Genomic DNA, 21,768 nt, shown 5'->3' with positions numbered 1-21,768 from the left:
GGCCTTTATGAAATATTTAAAAGCTCACCTAAATAAATGGAGATATATGTTCACAATTAGGAATTCTCAATATTAAAAACATGCCAGGTTCCCCTAAATTAATATTTAAATTAAGCATAATTTCAAGAGTCTTATGGAAATGCAAAGATAATAAAAACAATTTTGAAGGAGGAAGAAAACAGAAGACTTTCAAAAAGTGAGAAAACCTCTGTGGCTTTCCCCCAGCCCTGACTGGTGTGTTTCTTGCCCTTGCTCGCAGGGCACCACTGTGATGAAGTTTAACAAAAACCATATACAAGACCCCAGCTGGGCCCAGGTATTTTGTGCTTGGAGCCCAGGAAGCTGCTTTTGGTGACCTGACAGCCGTGGACCCCCATCTAATGTGTTTTTGCCTTGTTCTTGCCATTTTGTTGATTTTTTCCTTTTTTCTCTACTCCTTTGTATTCTTCTCATTTTTACTTTTTTATGCCTTTTTCTCACTTTTCTTTACTTTTGTCTTTTTATCATTTTCTTTAATTTTTAATTTTTTCTTCTCAATTTTTTCCTGTTTTTCTTTTGTCTTTTTTCCCTTTATTCTTTTTCTCATTTTATCTTAGTGTTTTTTTAGTTAGTATTGCTAGTATTAGTATAGTTAGTGTGGGAAAGCATTCAAAAGTCTTTCTGAAACCTTGAAAATGTTACTAAAAGTAATTAAAGTATGTGGGCAGAGCAACTGGGTGTAGGATGTCCTGCTTGAGCAGGGGAGGAACTAAGGGTGCTGGGCGTGGAGGCCACGGGGGCATAGGCTACCGTGGAAACAGAAAATTGACCCTCTCTGGGGGCACAGCCCCTTTCTCACTTGCACACCTCATATCACCCTGTTTGGCCCCAGAGGATGGCTGGTTAGCCAGAGAAGGGTAAGATTCCTCAGGGGAGGAACAACCTAAGACAGGTACAGTCGCAGAGGGGCCAACAGGGGTGCGGCACAGACCCTTAATCCTTTTGAGCGAGGTCTCCTGCCCCCAGGGATGCTTTGCTCTCCACACCCAGCTCAAATCCACGCCCAGCTCAAATCCACGCCCAGCTCAAATTGGGACCCAGGAGGCAAACAAAGATCATTGCCCCCAGTCATGTGAGGCCTTTGTTTACTTCAAAGGTAACCTTGATTGTGGGATGAAACTGGGAGTGTTAGACCCTTAGGCTATGCTGAGAGCTCAATAAAAGCAATGTGAGATCAATCAGGGAGGCTCTTGATCCTGGAGGTCTTGAGTCCCCTGTAGTTAGCATTGCTAGTTAGTGGAGTCAGTGTAGTTAGCAGTTCCCCATGATGCACGGCCTCACGGCCACCTCTGCTGATAAGGAGGCTTGTGTTGAGAACTACGAGATCCTCCACACCATTGGCGAAGGTAGGTTCTCCAAAGTGAAGTTGACCTGGCACATTCGGACTGGGACAGAGGTGGCTCTCAAGGTCATTAAGAGAAAGGATCCGAGCTCCTCCGGGCCGCAGGAACCTTCCTGTGAAGTTGAGAGCATGAAGGCTCTAGATCACGTGCATATGGTTAAACTCCTGGAGGTGACTGACACCGAGGAGACGTTGTGCCTAGTGATGGAGTACCTCTGTGGGGGAACATGTGCAGCCAGTTGGAGCACCATGGCTACATGACAGAGGCAGAGGCCCGAGGCCGTTCCAGCAGCTGGTCTCTGCCCTGCAGCAGCGTCACCAGAGGGGCGTCACACACTGGGACCTGAAGCCAGGGAACCTCTTGTTGGATGCCCATGTGACTTTGGCCTCACCAACACGTGTGAGGAGGGGAGGGAGCTGGATCCATTCTGTGGTAGTCCTGCTTACGCTGCCCTGGAAATGTTCCTGGACGAGAGCTACTATGGCCCACCGATGGACGTGTGGAGCCTGGGAGTCGTCCTGTACACCATGGTGCCCGGGTCCCTGCCCTTTTGGGGACTACACTTTTCGGACCTGCAGCCACAAATCCTACAAGGGCGAAACCGCATGCCACTTGATCTCTCACGAGCAATCAGAAATCTGTTCAAGAAAATGACTGTTGTCAACCCCAGTGACAGAAGCAACACAACCCACCTTCTGCATAATCCATGGGTGAACATGGGCCAGGAGGAGCCTGTGAAGAGAACCCAGGCGTGACAGTGGCGATGACTCCGGGCTCACGGTGAGATGAGATGCAGGAGTCAAGAACAGGCAGCGAGAGCTCTGAAGGACCTGAGTGGGGGGCTGCACCATCGCTGTCAGCACTGTGTGGACCTCGTCTTCAACTGAGCTCAGTACCTGTGACCTTGAGTCTTCCCCAAGCCCTGAGGTGTCCGCTCTGATACCCAAGTGGTTCTACCATGCAGAAAAGGTGCTGCTGCACGAAGACCAGGAATTAGGGCAGGAGACAGGCGAGCCTTTCGCTCCCCCACCTCTTCCCCCACCCACCCCAGAGGAGAGGACCACCACCCCCAGTCCAGCCACTCAGTATGGCCTTGGGGCCTCCTTCTCCACCAGCAGCACTGGCAGCATGACTGAAGACCCAGAGGGAAGCAACTGCCCCCCAGGCGTGGCCAGCACTGTCATCACTGTGAGCGCTGGTCTTCAACTGAGCTCAGTAGCTGTGACGCTGAACCTTCTGCAAGCGCTAAGGTGTCCACCCTGATTTCCAGGTGGGCCATTCCTGAATTTCCAGGTGGGACATTCCTGAATATTGCCAGAAGCCCCGAGGGGAATGTGGTCCCTGCAGCCTTTCTTATTTATGAGTGAGAGGTCCATGACAGGATAACAAGGTCCCGTGAAGCAGCCAGTGGGCGCTGTGGTCAGGTCCCTGTGCAGCTGAGTTTCCTGCCTATCATGCAGGAGCCGGGCTCTCCCCTTCCCCCTTGGGGAGGGACTGCGATGCATGTTTTTGTTCTTGTTTTGTTGTGTGTGTGTTTTTTTTTAATGTGGACCATTTGTAAAGTCTTTATAGGGATCTCAGCCCCCCAAACAAGGTATCGATCCCACACCCACCCGTGTTGGAAGGTGAAATCTTCACCCCGGACTGCCAGGGAAGCCCCTTTCTTAATTGTTTGCTGTGTGGGTGTGACCACAGGGACTGGATGGTGATCCTGGATGCTTCTACCATCAAAACACGAGATGTGTCAGCGTCACCTGGTTCCCTGGTTCAGCGAGCTGTTGAACACACACGTGACTGGAACAGGGTCTTCTTCCCAGAGGCCTGGCTTTGGGTCACGAGCTCTCGGACGCGTCACCTGCACATTCCATTGGCTCCTGTGTGCTGACCTGTCACGTGGCGACTGCAGAGTCCTTCACCACAGGACACAGAGCACTCGGTGCACGCGCCTGTGCACCCCCTAAGAGCAGAAACTACAGGAGGTGAGTAAGGACCAGCGCCAGAGACCCGCCTCCTCAGCCAGGCCTGGGCACTGGGGGGGGACCCAGAGTGGGTGCTGGGCGGGTGCTCTGGGCCGGGGTAACCACCCCTTCCCAGCGCCCAGGACCCAGCTGGCCCTCATTCTCCTCAGGCCGCCCAAACAGTGGGGGTCAGGTCCCCCAGACTGTGTCCCATGCAAACTGCCACTGCCATGAGGGTCGGGGAGGGGAGGGTGCAGACAGTGGACAGTCTTGGCCAGGGCTCTGGAGCCCTGAAGGACCCACCCCCAGCCTGTGCCCTGGGCCCCCGGAGGAGATGGCGGGGATCCGCCTCTTACCTCACTCTCCACCTGATGACCACACTCCACCCACCCGTGACTGGAAAAAATGGTCCCCACTAACGGTGGCTCACTGACAGTTGCTCGCTTTGGGGAGGGGCCCACTGCAGTGCCGACCAATGGCTGAGCGGGGCCCTCTGCAGTGCCGACCAATGGCTGAGCGGGACAGGTAGAGTGGCATTAGTGGTCTCCCGGTAACCGTTGCCTGGTAGTGGGGTGAGGGGGTAACAGCTGGCAGCAAGGGCTGTGTGCTGAGGGCTGCACACTGCTGGCTCTAGTACAAAGACACATGAGTGACAGCTCTTACATCCTTGAAGACGGCGCTGTCCCATCTCTGTGATGGTTGTCTCTGCATGGTGATTCTGTTGCTTCTCTGAGTAAAAGAAAATCTGAGAATATGGCTGGGAGTTCTCTGTGCTGCTGCTCATTCCCAGAGAGACATGTGACAGCCCTGAAACAGCCATAATGTCAGGATCAATTTCTCCTTGGGAAGGCCCACCCTGTAGAGTCTGTCCTACCAGTCCTTACTAAACTGCGGTCGTTTTCTTCTTTGCTTCACGGGTGTGTGGTCAGAGTGCTCTGTGTCTTGTGGTGAAGGATTCTGCAGTCGCCAAGTGACAGGGCAGTGCACAAGAGGCAATGGAACTGTAGAAGTGACGCCTCCGAGGGAACGTGCCCCCAAAGACAGGTCTCCGGGAAGAAGACCCTGTTCCAGTCATGCGTGTGTTCAAGGGCTCGCTGAACCTAGGAACCAGGTGACGCTGACACATCTCGTGTTTTGATAGTAGAAGCATCCAGGATCACCATCCAGTCCCTGTGGTCACACCCACACAGCAAACAATTAAGAAAGGGGCTTCCCTGGCAGTCCAGGGGCGAAGACTTCGCCTTCCAACGCGGGTGGGTGTGGGATCGATTCCTTGTTTGGGGAGCTGAGATCCCAATAAAGGCTTTACAAATGGCCCACATTAAAAAACAGTAAAACAAGAAAAACAAGAACAAAAATGTGCATCGGAGTCCCTCCCCCAGGAGGAAGGGGAGAGCCCGGCTCCTGCATGATAGGCAGGAAACTCAGCTGCACAGGGACCTGACCACAGCGCCCACTGGCTGCTTCACGGGACCTTGCTATCCTATTATGGGCCTCTCAGTCATAATTAACACAGGCCGCAGGGATCAACATTCCCCTCGGGGCTTCTGACAATGTTCCGGAATGGCAGTGCAGGAAGGCAGTACACTGTATCTGCACTTGCCCTGCAGTGCAGCAACTGTCGCTGTTGGGACTCAATGTACTAATTCTCTTAGGTCGTTTTTCCATTTAGCTGTTCTGATTCACTCCAAGTCCTACATGACCACCCGCTTCTCTAACTGGAAAATGCCCAGCCCCAATTCTGTGCAGGGAGGATCCAAAAGAGTTTATTAACGATCACGTAAATAAACAGCGACTCTGGCCAGCCCGAGAAGGGAACCCAGGGGTGACAGTGGTGATGACTCTGGGCTCGACGTGGGACCACTAGCAGGACTCAAGAGCAGGCAGCGAGAGCTCTCAACTATGCAAGGTGGGGTCTGCGCCATCCCTGTCAGCACGGTGAGGCCCTGCTCTTCAGCGGAGCTCAGTAGCTGGGACGTTGAGCCTTCTGCAAGCCGTGAAGTGTCCACCCTGATTTCCAGGTGGGTCTACCATGAAGAAAAGGTGGTGCTGCATGAAAACTGGGAGTCAGGACAGATGACCAGCAAGCCTGCCAGTCCCCCACCCAGCCCGGAGGAGAGGACCGCCACCCCCAGCCCAGCCACTGAGTGTGGCCCTGGGGCCTCCTCCTCCACCAGCAGCACTGGCAGCACGACTGAAGCCCCAGAGGGAAGCAAATGCACCCTGGGTGTGGCCAACACTGGACGCTCCTCCCACGCTGGGCAGCCTGAGAGTGTGTCCCCAGCCACTCCCTCTGGCCACAGCCAGAAACAGAAGAAGGGGGTGGCTTCTAGAATCTGGAACTGCATCTTAACACACCTCTGCTGCAGGCTGCCCAGCAGGAAGCGTTCCAGCAGAGTGAAGCCTGTGAATAAACCCCATGGGTGACCGAAGGAGGTCAGGTTGCCGCGCTCTCTGGGGCTGGTCCACTGGATGATGGGAGTGTTCTCTACGCCCCACAGATGACTGAAGAAGCTCCGGCTGCCACGCTCCATGGGACCTGGTACAGGGAACGGTGAGTGTTCTCTGCATGGAATTCAAATCCAGCACCTCCACGGCCATCAGAAGCATTGCTTCACCCGCCCACCCCACTTTTTTCTTCCAGTGGCTCCTCCTGGCCCATGTTCACCAGTCGATGACTCATGAGGTCCGTTGCATCGCTGCTTTCACTGGAGTGACGGCAGTCTTTTGTAAACAGGTTTCCGATTGGTCTCTTAGGATTTGCTGCCGCAGGCCCAAAACCATCATCCCCCAAAGCGCAGAGAGCTGATCACCGTGGTGTACCAGCCAACTCCCAGGCTCCACACATCCACTGCAGGGCCACAGTAGCTCTCCCCCGGGAACATTTCTGGGGCAGTGTAAGCGAGGCTGCCACAGAATGTATCAAGCTTTCCTCCCTCCTCACCTGTGTTGCCCAGGCCGAAGTCACTAATGTTCAGATTTATGTGGGCATCCACGAGGAGGTTCCCTGGCTTCAGTTCCCGGTGTATGATGCCCCTCTGGTGACAGTGCCACAGGGTGGAGACCAGCTGCCAGAATGGGCCTCGGGCCTCTGCCTCTGTCATGCAGCTGTGGTCCTCCAAATGGTTTCACGTATGCCGCCCACAGAGGTACTCCATGACTAGGAAGAAATAAAATATATTGGATTACAGGTCGGCAATATAAAAAACATAGTTCCAATGTATTGTATAATTGGAAACCAATTATATTGAAATAGTTACTGAAATAATTTTAAATGTGTGATATAGGGACTTCCCTGGTGGTGCAGTGATGAAGGATCTGCCTGCTAATTCAGGAGACATGGGTTCAGACCCTAGTCCAGAAAGATCCCACATGCCACTGAGCAGCTAAGCCCCTGGGCCACAACTAAGAGCCTGCGCTCTAGAGCCCATGAGCCACAACTCCTGAGCCCGAGTGCTGCAACTATGGAAGCCCGCAGCCCTGGACCCCATGCTCCACAACAACAGAAGTCACTGCAGTGAGACGCCCGTGCACTGAAATGAAGAGTAGCCCCTACTCACTGCAACTGAGCAGCAATGAAGACTCAATGCAGCCAAAAAAATACCCCAAATAAATAGCAAACCTTTGAAAAATAATAAAAAGCATGGACATGTCATATAGTAGTAGAGTTGCTTCTCTTTTAACACACTATAATAGGATGTACTGGTACGATTGATTTTGAAATGGTGGTGAATATAGTTGCGTGTTTTGAGATGCCTGCCGCAATGTTCATGCCATGTGAAAACAGCTATGATTTCTATGGTAACAAAATCACAGGTACCGCTAATACTACTATATGTTGGGACCTACATGTTTATCTGTTAGAGCTTCGTGACAATGAAGATGTAATCCTTTTCCCATCCAAGTCCATGGTTCCCTTGGGGCTCAGATCAGTATCTGAGTGCAGTATCCTGGCAGCAGCTTGAACATCTTGAGTGACAGAGCACTCAGTATCTTCAAGGTGTCCACTTCTAGGTTCAGTCTCCTGAAATCAGTATGAACTTTAGGGCCAGATAAATCTAGAATCAACCCCAGATTTATTGGCATATTAGTTACATGACATTACCAATTTAACCCTGTGGATGTTGGTTTCTTCTTTACAAGAATAGCAACAAGGGCTTCCCTGGTGGGCCAGTGCTTAAGATTTTAGCCTTCCACTGCAGGGGGCACAGGTTCTATCCCTGGTCAGGGAAGTTCTGCATGCTGTGTGAACGCTCCTCCCCTTGGGGGGCCTGGAGCTCCAGGTTTGGTCTCCGGCCACTTGAGTCTGATGACAGGTCTGTTCAGCTTCTCAGATGCTCAGTCACCACTTGTAAAATGGAAAATGTCTTGAGCAGAGATGATGATACCAAAGGTGGTGCCAAGTATTGTACTCACCTTTCTGGGTTTCCTTTGTGTCTGGGATATTGGCCCTGCAAATCCTCACTACTGTGGTCATTCTCTGATGCCTTCAAATGTATTAAACAGTATTTTATGCAGCACTTTTACTTATTCTCACTGGGAGGATTCATCTGAAACAAGCCATTCTTCCCTAGCCAGAAGCAAAACTCCCTGGAAGCCTTTTCTGTGCTCACCTCATCCCATCACTGTAACCCTGCCCCCCCACCCCCCCACCACACACACATCTCATGTCTGGAATTTTTCACCAGTTTATAATGCTACGTTTTTTTACTGTTTTATAATTAAATACATTCCTTTGTCAGTCAACCCTTATTTAGATTTACCAATAAGCTTTACTGATTTATTTCACCATGACTGCTTCTTGCATCTCACTACTTTGTTGTGCATTTATATTAGTTCTTTTTCAGTATATCCTTTAGTAGTTGTTTTTTCCTAGTGAGAGTCTCTGAGTGGTAAAGTGTCTGTCTTTTTGCGTCTAAGAAAAACTTTATCTCACTGATTACTGATTGATAATTTGATCATAAATTGTTTATAAGTTGACAATTGATTATTGATTAGCAATGAATAATTTGGTTGTAGAATTCTAGATGTAAAACCTATTGTCCCTCATCACTTTGAATGCTTTTGTTTTCTTGCATCCATTATTGCCTACCAGAAATCTGATGCCATTCTGACTCTCACTCCTTTATAGAGAATCACTTTTCTCTTTATGATAACTTGCAGAATTTCTCTTTATCCTTGTTGTGTTTTTTACAGTGTCTGTTCAGAACTTGATGAATATTTTTAGACTGAGAACTTCTGTCTTCCTTAAGGTCTAGGAAACTGTCAGCAATTATGTAATCAAGTATAGAGCCTCTTCGTTATTTTTTCTATTCTTTCAAGAAATTTGTTTATTTTATTTTTTATTTATTGGCTGCATCAGGTCTTTGTTGCTGTGCACAGGCTTTCTGTAGTTGTGGAGAGCAGAGGCTACTGTTCATTGCAGTGCACTGGCTTCTTATTGCGGTGGCTTCTCTGCTTGTGGAGCACGGGCTCTAGGCGCACGGGCTTCAATAGTTGTGGCAGATGGGCTTAGTTGCTCTGTGGCATGTGGGATTTTCCCAGTCCAGGGATAAAACCCGTGTCACTTGTATTGGCAGGCAGATTCTTAACCACTGTGCCAGCGGGGAAGCCCTCTGTTCTTTCTCTTGAACTCCATGTGATGCTGGCACTTCTGGATCTATCCCCCACAAATTTAACCTTTGTTTTCCCTCTCTTTTTCTCTTTGTGTTGCGTTCTGAGACGTTTCCTCAATTCACTGATTTGTTCAATCAGGATGGAAGAAAAAAAAAGTAGGGAGAGGACAATGCTGCCCAAGTAAAATAACCTGAAAGTAAACGTACCTCCGTCTATAGCTGCCTGCTCACGTTCAGCATTGCCCCTCCTCTATTTTAATTAGATACTGGAAGGCTCATATGCAAATGCCATGGCTTTGTGTACATTTGAGTTTCTGTAGTTGTGCTTTCAGAGGGATTTTTCAGAAGGGTCTGCTTAAAGATGCTTAAAGATGTTGTTACCATAAATTTGGGTCCCAATTACGTGCCATGGTGTAAGCAAACCCAGATTGTCTCCGTTCCTGTTCTCATGGAAATTAAATTCAAAAGTATCAGAAAGAAAGAAAAGTGAAACAAATAAACAAAAAATGCCCGCCTACATGTTTGTGAACTCATTCCCAGGCATGAAATTACCTGGGAAAATGACTCCAGGGAGATTGTTTGAAGACCTTCTGAGATCCTGTTGATGACAAATCTAATTGAAATGCTATCACATAATAAAATTCTGGGAAACTTCATGTACCAGATTTTGTAGTGATCGACATGCTTGTCTACGTAGGTGACTTGAGTTCCCCTCATACTGAAAGGTGTGGAAGGCACTAGCTCATTGTATGCAAATATGTGATCACAGTTCTCTCCATCCAGACCAGGTACACTGGGGCCAGGGACAGCAAGATCCAGTTCTTCTTTTACCAGCCAATCAGTCATCAGTGGAGACAAACTGACTTCTTTCCCTGCACTGTGACGTGTGGAGGAGGTGAGGCGCAGACTGTTGATGAATATTTAGAGCTCAGAGTTAGAAAGGACGCATTTGCCTGTTTGCAGCTGGCTTTAAAATTAGTGTGGTGAATAGAGATGTGTAACCACACGGCACCTAACTCAGCGGCCTGGAATGCAGTGGTGATAATGAACGTGCACGTGCTTTCTTCTTGAAGACAGGTGACAGCTGGATGTGGAGAACACCCTCTACTTTGAGCAGAGAGCTGGAAACATGTTTGTATGTCTCTCATGCACCCCAAGATAAAAGCAGAAAGATAGGGGGCTTTGTAATTCTTACCCATCAGAAAAACAAATCTCTCTTTAATTTATTCCCTAGCTCTCGCACGCAGTTAGACGTTCTCATTTGGGTACCTAAGTTAAAAGAGAAGCTTTCCATTCTGGGAGGGACATTTATATAATGGGACTCAGCTTCGTTCAGTTGGTTCAATTCTTGGGAGGAGGATAGATGGTTCTGATATCTGGGTGCGCAAGGAGAGACACGATCAGTCCTGCCGGAACCTTCAGTATAAGCACCTGGCCGTGAGACACCATCAGTAGAAGCACCTGGCTGTGAGACCATCCACCAAAGGTAGCGTTGGCTGTTAGGACAGAAAGAACACTTTGGTTCCTTTTGGGGCGTCCCCCAACATCCCACCAGTTTTTGAACACCGGGAGAATTTCAGTACATTTGTTCATAATGTAGGAAGGCGATCTGCCTCATTTCTTTCCCTTTACAGACATTCACCAATTATCTTTTATGTCAAATTATTATGCAATACATTATCTTCTCTGCATACCAGTAAATATATCTCTTAGCAATTGCTGTATGCTATATTAGATTATAGCAGTCTATTCACCATATGCATTGTCTTAAAAATTTGTCCCTTGTATAGCATTTTACATGCTCACAGCTAAAAAAATTGAAGGAACACTGTTCCTGATCTCGCTACTGGACTGACCTATATAGATCATAGTATACTGATAACATACACTTTACTTACCCATGAAACTGATGAGAGTGATATTTAAAGAAAAAGTATGTATTCAGTTATTACCTATTTAAAGGATAAATCATTATTTTTATTGTGGATGGCATCACTCTTACAAAAGGGTTTTATATTAGGACATATGCATTCAGTTATATCACATAACAGTATCTCATATGGTTGCTGTGAAAATTAAATGACTTATTATGTATTTGAAGTGCTTACAACAGTTTATGGGACAGAGTAAGTACTTCAAAAGTCGTCGGCCCTCCCTCTGTTTGTGCAGATGTGGAACCCGTGGATGCGCAGAGCTGACACCATTTTGTACAAGGGACGTGACCATGCGCGGAGTGTGGTATCCCTGGGGAGGTCCTGGACCCAGTCCCCTGCAGATACTGAGAAACCACCGTATTATTATTTTCCCCTTGTGGGTTTGCTGCTCTCAGCCCTTCCTCACTGACGGCTTCAAGTTTGACACGCGAAGCTACATCCTGATCACATCCTGTGACCCTCTTCGGATCTTCACGTATGAGGAGGGCCTGGCCCGCTTTGCCACCATGCCCTACGTGGAGCCCAGGCACAACCACCTGTAGGAGGCCAGCTGGGGGACTTCCCTGGAGGTTGAGTGCTGAAGACTTTGCCTTCCAATGCAGGGGGTGCACGTTCAATCCCTGGTCAAGGACCTGAGATCCCACATGCCTCATGGTCAAAAAACCAAAATATAAAAGAGAAGCAATATTGTAACAAATTCAATAAAGACTTTATAAAAAACGGTCCACATCAAAACAATCTTAACAAACAACATCCTTAAAAAAAAAAAACGAGGGCAGCCAGCAGCCCTACGGTGCAGGGCAGCACCCTCTTCCACTGCCACGAGTACTGAGGTTCTGTGGAGAAACCGGGTACAGGGGCTTGTCATGCAGCTAGCTTGTCACCCATGAACAAGGAGTGAAACCTGGAGTGCCTGGGCACCTGGCTAGGAGGAGTAGGAGGAGAGCATGTGGTGGGGGCGGGGCGGGGGGTTGACTGCAGAAAAGCCACACCTGCAGGAAGGACACCGCCCCTCCCTGGGAGCCTACAGAACAGTCCTCCCTGAAGAGGGAGAGGAGAGGAGTCACCCTGGGGAGGGGTGGGTCATCAAAAGGCAACGCAGGGCTGGAGGGAAGAACTATGTGGAAGCAGCCAGAGGCCACAGGGCCACTCTCTTCCCAGGATGACGTCTGCATGCACCTGACCAACTATGCTACCCACAAACACAGGGAGCATATTGTCCGGGAGGATGCTGTGGGCAGTGAAAGGTATGCTCTACTCTGCTTTCTCCTCTTTCTCTGCCCTTTAGCCCCACGGTCTCAGCAGCCCATGAAACTGAGCTGGCCCTTGGGAGGTTGAGCTGGCTTAACCTTCGCAGACCCCTGTCCTGTGCCTGACTACCAAGTGCAGCCCCAAATCCCACCCTATAATTAAGCCCTGCTCCAAGCTGGTAGCAACCCCTTAAAGAGCAAGGAACCTAGGCATGGAATTAGGGTTAGTGTTAGGGAGCCTCCTGCCTGCAGCCCGGCTCCGCTGGTCTTCCTTTGACCCCTGGGCCTCACAGGAAGCTGTCAACACTCAATGCCTGGCTGCGAGAGCACAGCTACGACCCCCGAGAGCGGAGGGGAGACATCGAGGACATCATCATCAAAACCAGCATCTCGGCACATTCTGTTCTTCGCCACAACTGCCGAACCTGTTTTCCCTAATATCTGAGTGGAGGTACATGTGCCTGATTTGAGATCCTTGGTTTTGACATCTTGCTGGACCACACACTGAAGCCCTGGCTGCTGGAGGTGAGGATCATCTCCCAGGCTTTGCAAAACCAAGGTCTGCCCCTGAGCAGGACACCTGGGATAGGAGTGTACTCAGCTGGTGGAACATGGAATGGCGGACGCACAGGCCTTAGGGTGGATAGGATGTAGCAGAAGGTGTAAGACATCGGCACTTCTGACCTGCTAAGTCCAATCTTGGTGGTCTCTGGCCTCCACCATAGGAACCCAGACCTTGGATCCCAAACGTTCCTCGTGTAAGCCTTGCCTGTAAGGACACTATCGCTATAGAGTCAGGCTGTCTGATTTGCTCTCAGCAGCCTGTACACTGGAGGGATCTCTGTGGCAGAGTCCTGTGGCCTTGGAAGTGAGAACATCCAGCTTCTTTGGCTAAAGCCACTGGAGGGGGATGTCTCTCCTAGACCCTCCAGCTGGGCCTGCAAGAATCATGACCTGCTCAGGTGGTCTAGGAAGGGGATGGATAATGCCTTCTCCCGGCAGGTAAACCACTCTCCGAGCTTCACCACTGACTCATGCCTTGATCGAGAAGTGAAGGATGCACTTCTCTGTGATACCGTGACCCTTGTCAACCTCCGGGGCTGTGACAAAAGAAAAGTGATGGAAGAGGACAAGCGGTGAGTGAAGGAACGGCTTTTCCAGTGCCACCAAGAGCCATGAGAAACCAGGTGCCCCAGGTGTTTGATGTGTGCTTAGTTGTGTAACTTATCTTCGTTTATTATTACTTGCCTGTGAGTAAGAGTCCTTCTCTAGATGGAGAAGGCAGTCTGGGGCTGAGTAGCTATTAAAAACAATTTTTTGCATCGATAATACACCACATATCATAGATAAGTGATGTATTATGTATGCAAATTCAAAAGACACAGTGAATAGTCTCTCTCCTACCCTCCTCCTCCAGCTACTCAGTTTTCTTCCCTGGAGCCGATCAGTGTTCCCTGGGTCATGTGTACATGTTCACAAAACTTTAACGCACATATATACGTGTATTTATATAAATTGTTTTTCTCCTTTTACCCAGACAATAGCATAACTTTCACACTCTCTGTACCCTACTTACCACTGTATTTTAGAACTATTTCGTATTAGCACATAAGGAACTTTATGGGGTTTGTTCTGGTTTTTTTTTTTTCCTTCTGTTTTTATTTTTTTTTCCCTTTTTTTTTTGTTTATTATTTTTTTGGGGATACACCAAGTTCAATCATCTTTTTTTTTTTTTTTTTTTTTGCACACGGGCTTAGTTGCTCCGCGGCATGTGGGATCTTCCTGGAGCTGGGATCGAACCCGTGACCGCTGCATTGGCAGGCGGATTCTTAAGCACTGCACCACCTAGGAAGCCCTAATCATCTGTTTTTATACACATATCCCTGTATTCCCTCCCTTCCTCGACTCCCCCCCCACCTCGAGTCCCCCCCACCCTCCCCGTCCCAGTCCTCTAAGGCATCTTCCAGCCTCCAGCTGAACTCCCTTTGTTATACAACTTCCCACTAACTATCTATTTTACAATTGGTAGTATATATATGTCTGTGCTACTCTCTTGCTTCGTCTCAGCTTCCCCTTCACCCCCCGCCCCCTCCCAAAACTCGAGTTCTCCAGTCCATTCTCTGTATCTGCGTCCTTGTTCTTGTCACTGAGTTCATCAGTACCATCTTTAGATTCCATATATGTGAGTTAGCATACAATATTTGTCTTTCTCTTTCTGACTTACTTCACTCTGTATGACAGACTGTAGTTCTATCCACCTCATGACATATAGCTCCATCTCATCCCTTTTTAGAGCTGAGTAATATTCCATTGTGTATATATGCCACATCTTCTGTAACCATTCATTTGTTGATGGGCATTTAGGTTGCTTCCATGTCCTGGCTATTGTAAAGAGTGCTGCAATAAACATTATGGTACAAGTTTCTTTTGGGATTATGGTTTTCTTTGGGTATATGCCCAGGAGTGGGATGACTGGATCATATGGTAGTTCTATGTGTAGTTTTTTAAGGAACCTCCAAATTGTTTTCCATAGTGGCTGTACCAACTTACAGTCCCACCAACAGTGCAGGAGAGTTCCCTTTTCTCCACACCCTCTCCAACATTTGTGGTTTCCAGATTTTGTGATGATGGCCATTCTGATTGGTGTGAGGTGATACCTCATTGTGGCTTTGACTTGCATTTCTCTGATGATGAGTGATGTTGAGCATCTTTTCCTGTGTTTGTTGGCCATCTGTATGTCTTCTTTGAAGAAATGTCTATTTAGGTCTTCTGCCCATTTGTGGATTGGGTTATTTGCTTTTTTGGTATGAAGCTGCATGAGCTGCTTGTATATTTTGGAGGTTAATCCTTTGTCCATTGTTTCATAGGCAATTATTTTTTCCCATTCTGAGGGTTGCCTTCTAGTCTTGTTTATGGTTTCTTTTGCTGTGCAAAAGCTTTTAAGTTTCATGAGGTCCCATTTGTTTATTCTTGATTTTATTTCCATGATTCTAGGAGGTGGGTCAAAAAGGATGTTGCTTTGACGTATGTCATAGAGTGTTCTGCCTATGTGTTCCTCTAGGAGTTTTATAGTGTCTGGCCTTACATGTAGGTCTTTAATCCATTTGGAGTTTATTTTTGTGTATGGTGTTAGGAAGTGTTCTAAGTTCATTCTTTTACATGTTGCTGTCCAGTTTTTCCAGCACCACTTATTGAAGAGGCTGTCTTTTTTCCTTTGTATACTCGTGCCTCCTTTGTCAAAGATAAGGTGCCCATATGTGTTTGGGCTTACTTCTGAGTTCTCTATTCTATTCCATTGATCATCCTTTCTATTTTTGTGCCAGTACCATACTGTCTTGATCACTATGGCCTTGTAGTATAGTTTGAAGTCAGGAAGCCTGATTCCACCAACTCCATTTTTCCTTCTCAAGATTGCTTTGGCTATTCAGGGTCTTTTGTGTTTCCGTACAAATCGTAAGATTTCTTGCTCTAGTTCTGTGAAAAATGCCATTGGTAATTTGATCGGGATTGCATTGAATCTGTAAATTGCTTTGGGTAGTACAGTCATTATTACGATGTTGATTCTTCCAATCCAGGAACATGGTATGTCCCTCCATCTGTTTTGTGTCGTCTTTGATTTCTTTCATCAATGTCTTAAAGTTTTCTGCATACAGATCTTTTGCCTCCTTAGGCAGGTTTATTCCTAGGTATTTGATTCTTTTGGTTGCAATGGTGAATGGGAGAGTTTCCTTAATTTCTCTTTCTGCTCTTCCGTTGTTAGTGTATAGGAATGCAAGAGATTTCTGTGCATTCATTTTGTATCCTGCTACTTTACTAAACTCATCAATTAGTGCTAGCAGTTTTCTGGTAGAGTCTTTAGGGTTTTCTATGTATAATATCATGTCATCTGCAAAGAGTGACAATTTTACTTCTTCTTTTCCAATTTGTATTCCTTTTATTTCTTTTTCTTCTCTGATTGCTGTGGCTAACACTTCCAAAACTATGTTGAATAATAATGGTGAGAGTGGACACCCCTGTCTTGTTCCTGTCCTTAGAGGGAATTCTTCCAGTTTTTCCCCATTTAGAATGATGTTGACTTTTGGTTTTTCATATATGGCTTTTATTATGTTGAGGTAATTTCCTTTTATGCCCATTTTCTGGAGAGCTTTTATCATAAATGGATGTTGAACTTTGTCAAAAGCTTTTTCTGCATCTATTGAGATGATCGTATGGTTTTTATCCTTCAATTTGTTGACATGATGTATCACATTGATTGATTTGCGTATATTGAAGAATCCTTGCATCCCAGGGATAAACCCCACTTGATCATGGTGTATGATTTTTTTCATGTGCTGTTGCAGTCTGTTAGCTAGTATTTTGTTGAGGATTTTTGCATCTATATTCATCAGTGATATCGGTCTGTAGTTTTCTTTTTTTGTGACATCTTTGCCTGGTTTTGGTATCAGGGTGATGGTAGCCTCGTAGAATGAGTTTGGGAGTGTTCTGCCTTCTGCAATATTTTGGAAGAGTTTGAGAAGGATAGGTGTTAGCTCTTCTCGAAATGTTTGATAGAATTCGCCCGTGAACCCATCTGGCCCTGGGCTTTTGTGTGTTGGGAGATTTTTAATCACTGCCTCAATTTCCGTACTTGTGATTGGTCTGTTCATGGTTTCTATTTCTTCCTGGTTCAGTCTTGGAAGATTGTATTTTTCTAAGAATGTATCCATTTCTTCCAGGTTATCCAATTTATTGGCATATAGTTGCTTGTAGTAGTTGTTCCAATAAAGCTCCTCTAGAAACCATTTCCTGTGAAAGTTTATAATCACGAAACAGTTTAGTCATTCAGTAATAGGGCGTCATCATTTACCCACTGTTTCCATTGTAAGAAGGGTTACAAACATAGTAATGTGTTGCTGATACTAAAGTATAATTTGATAATGACAATAAAAATGAACTTGAGGGGCTTCCTAAGTGGTGCAGTGGTTAAGAATCCACGTGCCAATGCAGGGGACACAGGTTTGAGCCCTGCCCCAGGAAGATACCACATGCCGTGGAGCAACCAAGCCAGTGTGCCACAACTATTGAGCCTGTGCTTTAGAGCCGGTGAGCCACAACTATTGAGTCCATGTGCTGCAACTACTGAAGCCCATGCGCCTAGAGCCCATTCTCCGCAGCAAGAGAGGCCACAGCAATGAGAAGCCCACACACCACAACAAAGAGTAGCTCCGGCCCACCGCAACTAGAGAAAGCCAGTGTGCAGCAATGAAGACCCAACACAGCCAGCCAGCCAATCAATCAATCAATAAAATAAAAATGAGCTTGAATAGAGTGAGGATTATTCCTGTAATAGCATCACTCTTCACCACTTAGATTGTGATATGCAGGTTAGTGTGTGTGTGAGTTTTGCCATGACATCCTGAGGACCTGGCGCACAGTAGGCACTCAAATGTCTGTGTGAATGAAGGTGAAGTGTGACTGTAAATACCCCAGGTACTCCCACGAGACTGGACTGTGCACATGACCGTTAGGAATCATGTCTTTCAATGGGGAAAAAAGGTTGAAAACTACTGGACTTAATAAACAAAAGTACAATCATAGAACCAGTAGGATACTAGGCAGCCATTTAAAAATGTTGTATGGTCCCATTTTCCTCTAAAATAAGGAAGGAAGGAAAGGAAGGAATAAAGAACAAGGTAATGTGTGGCAAAGCCAGGGTTCAAACTCAGTAAGGCCTGCCCTAGAGTTCATCCTCATAGCCAATATGCCAGCTTCATGGTAAGATTAGAGGTTTTTATCTTCTTTTTGCTCTTGTAAATTTTCTGTAATTAACTACTGTATAGAGTAGTAGTTAAATACTACTCCGTAATCAGAAACCTAAAAGATTATAACTTGGAGTGCTAGTTTACAAGAGGAAGCCATTGCACTTAGGATGAAAACCATATTTCTGAAAGCCAAGCCTGTTTTCATGGCTACACACAGGTGGGACTGGCCAGGTGGGCAGGTCCTGAAAGGCCATGAAGCTGGCAGGAGGCTCTCAAAGCCTCAGCTAGCCTTCCTCTCCCTACTGAACGTTCTCTCAGTCCTTCCTTGACTCACCCTGAGTTTAGTTTCCACAGGCAAGAACAAAATGAGTCCATCCATGCAGCAATGCTGGTCCAGGACCGCTATGAGGACTCCCACCTGGGGGGACACCGGCACATCTACCCTGGGCCTGACACCGAGAAGTATGCGCCCTTCTTCAAGCACAATGTGTCCCTCTTTCGGGAGACTGCTGCCTCCAAGGCCAGAAAGGAGTGTGCCAGGTACTTAGCCCTACATCCTCCTCTGTCCCCCTATGTGGGGGAAAAGCCTGAAGCTGACCTGCTCCTCAACAGAGTGCAGAGGAAGCCAGACACTCCAGGAAAGAGGAAGGGAGTTATAAATTCTATCAGACTCTTTCTTAAACAATTTTTTTTTAATTTATTTTTACTGAAGTATAGTTGAATTACAAAGCTGAGATTCCCTCCCACCTGTTTTTTGTTTGTTTGTTTGTTTTGTTTGTTTTTTGGCTGCAGCATGCGGCTTGTGGGACCTTCCCCGACCAGGGATTGAAGCCAGGCCCGCGGCAGTGAAAGCACTAAGTCCTAACCCCTGACCACGAGGGAATTCCCTCTATCAGACTCCTAATGATTCGTTTAGTAGGTTTCCCCATCTTCCCACTCCTTCCTCTCCCATCAGTCCCTCAAACAGATCAATTTCCTACTCTTCCCCCGTCCCCATTTTCCTGCACCCCCTTTCTCCTGAACTCAATTTCTCCAGTATCTGAAGCTGCTGTGTCTTGTCAGGCAGAAACTAGAAGAGATCCGCCTTAAGCAGCAACAGCAGGAGACCTCAGGCAATAAGAGGCGAAAGGAAACCAAGGACCAGAACCAGGGTGTATCAGCAGGAGAGAAGAGCCAATCCAGGGCCCGGCTCCACGGCCTTTCCACCCACATGGCTTACAGGAACCGGAAGCAGGAGAAAGAGGTGTCAGGGGTTTTGCAGCTCTTGCTTTTCTGCAGGAAAGCGGGTTGGGACTCCTAGAGAAGGGAGTCTGTGCTGTCCCCTCCTCCTCTTGTGTGAGAGATGAGCTCCTCCTCAGTAGATGGAACCTGACCCTTTGGAACAGGAGGTGAGAAAGCGGATAGCAAAGGGAACCTTCCACCACGCTCAGGGAAGGGACGGAGGGAGAGTGGGCAGGCGTCTTGCAGCCATGCTCGCTGATGGCTGGGGACTCATCCTTGGAGATCCTGCGTTCATCGCTCATGTACCTTGTCGCTGCTACCAGTACACCTGGACACTATGCAGCCGCAAGCAATTGTGGAAGAGGAGGAGCTGGAGCGGATGATGCCCTGCTATAAAGGGAAAATCTCTTCCAAAGTCTGGGTATCGCAGAGCAGCGCACCTGCATGCTGCACCCCAGCCACCGGGGCCAGAATACACTGCATGAGTATCAGCTGAGGGTCCCCACACAGCCTCTCCCGGAACAAGGGCTGTAGCGGCACGTGGTGGTGGCCACAGCCGAGGAGGCTAACGTGATGGTGTCTGGCAGTGGAGCCTGGGAAAGTCGTGTACACTGGGCCTTGGGAAAGGGTCTGTTGGTTCCTTTGGCATCTGTTCCAAGGCTCCCTTGTTTCTACTCATGACATCCAGCCAAGTGCCGTCTCACAAGAGGCTTGTTCTCTATCTTCCTGCCCTGCAATCACCCCAAACTCATGACTGGCAACTAACAAGGCCACCACCCTCAGTGGCTTCTGTGTCATCTCTCCCTAGCTCTGCCAGTGCCGTGGCTCTCACTGGAGATGAGGAAACGGTCTTGGGCCAACAAAGCAGCTGCTGAATTCACTATTCCCTGAGCTAGTAGCAAACCTGTTGGGTCCTCTGTTTTTGTTGAATCCCAGAGGAGTAACTGGTTAACTAGTGGCCACAGCCTAGAAGCGATTTTCCTTATCTCTTTCTTCCACCACACCATGCAGCCTCACAAGAAATGTGGTAAGGGGCTGCTCTTCTCCCCTAGCCTAGATTTCACCAGGATGGGCTGGGCAGTCAAGAACTGCAATCTCTGAGTCCGGTGCCATTGGTCCTCCCGAGAAAGGCCGCCAAAGAGCAGGGTCCTCATTTGCTGCATCCAGTTCGGCCCCATGAATCGATCCCCAGGATCTCAGGGCCACTGCCAAGCATGAGTGCTGCCCTTCCACGTCATTCCTGGTGCCATCTGCAGCCCAAGCATGTCGCCTGGATAAGAGATCCAGCAGCCATCGGCCCCTGCTCATTGTCAGCGAAGACACCTGGAAGGCGCTATTTTGCCAGCGCCAGCGTCAGGCTCACTAGCCGTAAGAATGCAAAACTAGCTTTGGCCGCTCCGACGTGTGTAAAGTCCCGCTAGCAAATATTACAGCTGGAATGCTCCCCAAATATTATATGGCACTTCCAGCTGCGTGGGAAATGGGGGAGGTAGTGGACTCATTTATTTACCTCCTTCTATGCACGAGACCCTGGTGATAGACATGGCAGAAATGCAGTCCCAGCATTCAACAGACGTGACAGGGATATGGACACGTAAACACACCAGTTACAATACAGTGTGGTAAAGACGCTGGAGGGAAGCACGGGATGCCATTCCTCTGTGCTGGTAACTGGGCAACCGTTGGGAAAGGTGAGCAAATCTCTTCTGTGAATGCAAACTCAGGGGGACCCATGTTTCCACTGCAGAAGGCCAAGCCAGCAGAAGGCTAGGAGCCATAGACCAAGCCCTGGCAGGACCAGTGCCCCCCTCTTTAACCCCAAGCCAGGGCTCTCTTCTGCAACGGGAAACAGTGGTAAGTGGCTCGTGGACTGAATGCACCTCACCCTCCATGCTAGACCCTGAACACATGATACGGAGCAGGGCCCCGTGGGGCTCCTGGGCACAAAGCCTTTCTGTGTCCCCTATTTCTTTGATTATAGGAAAACAGCCTTCATTCAGCCTCCATGACCTTCCCTGAGTTCCAGTGGGCAGATTCAAGCAGCGGTTAATTAGTGAAGGGAGGGGTTGCAGGAGACCTGGGAGAAGCAGTCAAGAGCAGCCTTGGGGCAGGTCCTGTTTCCCCAGCAACAGTACACACAATATCTTTGAGCTATTTTGCAGAAGTCAAAACTCCCTCCAGGTGTGAGACGTTAATGATTAATGAGGGTATGCTGCCCACAAGCATGTAGACCCCAGACCAGTGGGACCTGAAGGCTGATGATGCTGACTTCTACTTAACTCACCACCAGCCCATCAGAAGAATGCAGGACTGTCATTGCCTTGATCCTTTTTGTGTACCCCTGACCCCTTTATACAGCCCCAACTATAAGACCTCTCCCTATTCCCCAGAGGGGGGGGGGTAGTTCTTGAGGCGTGAGCCTACTGTGTTCCCCCTTTGCCTGGCAAAGTAATAAAGCTATTCCTTTCTACGCCTCCAAAGCTCTGTCTCTGTATTCCTATTCGGCATTGGTGAACAGAGGCCAGGTTTTTCTCTGCGACACACAGAGCCGCCGAGGCCGGGCATCTCACCCTCTGCCCTGCCTCTACACCCCTGCTGCAGCACACCCCTGCACTCCTCAAAATCAGGCATGAGACGTAAATGCAGGAGGAAAGCCCAGCACTCAAG

At 48.1% G+C, this 21,768-nt stretch overlaps 1 pseudogene; it reads left to right on the top strand.

The window, feature by feature from the left end:
• The first annotated feature begins 1,306 nt into the window (after nucleotides 1-1,306).
• LOC130844525 (tubulin polyglutamylase TTLL13-like) lies at nucleotides 1,307-21,741 on the top strand (annotated as a pseudogene).
• The last annotated feature ends 27 nt before the right edge of the window (nucleotides 21,742-21,768 follow it).

The sequence above is a fragment of the Hippopotamus amphibius genome, chromosome 2, assembly GCF_030028045.1.
Source record: "Hippopotamus amphibius kiboko isolate mHipAmp2 chromosome 2, mHipAmp2.hap2, whole genome shotgun sequence".
Classification (NCBI taxonomy): domain Eukaryota; kingdom Metazoa; phylum Chordata; class Mammalia; order Artiodactyla; family Hippopotamidae; genus Hippopotamus; species Hippopotamus amphibius.
The sequence above is the reverse complement of the archived record's forward strand: the minus strand, read 5'-3'. Positions and strand labels throughout refer to the sequence as shown.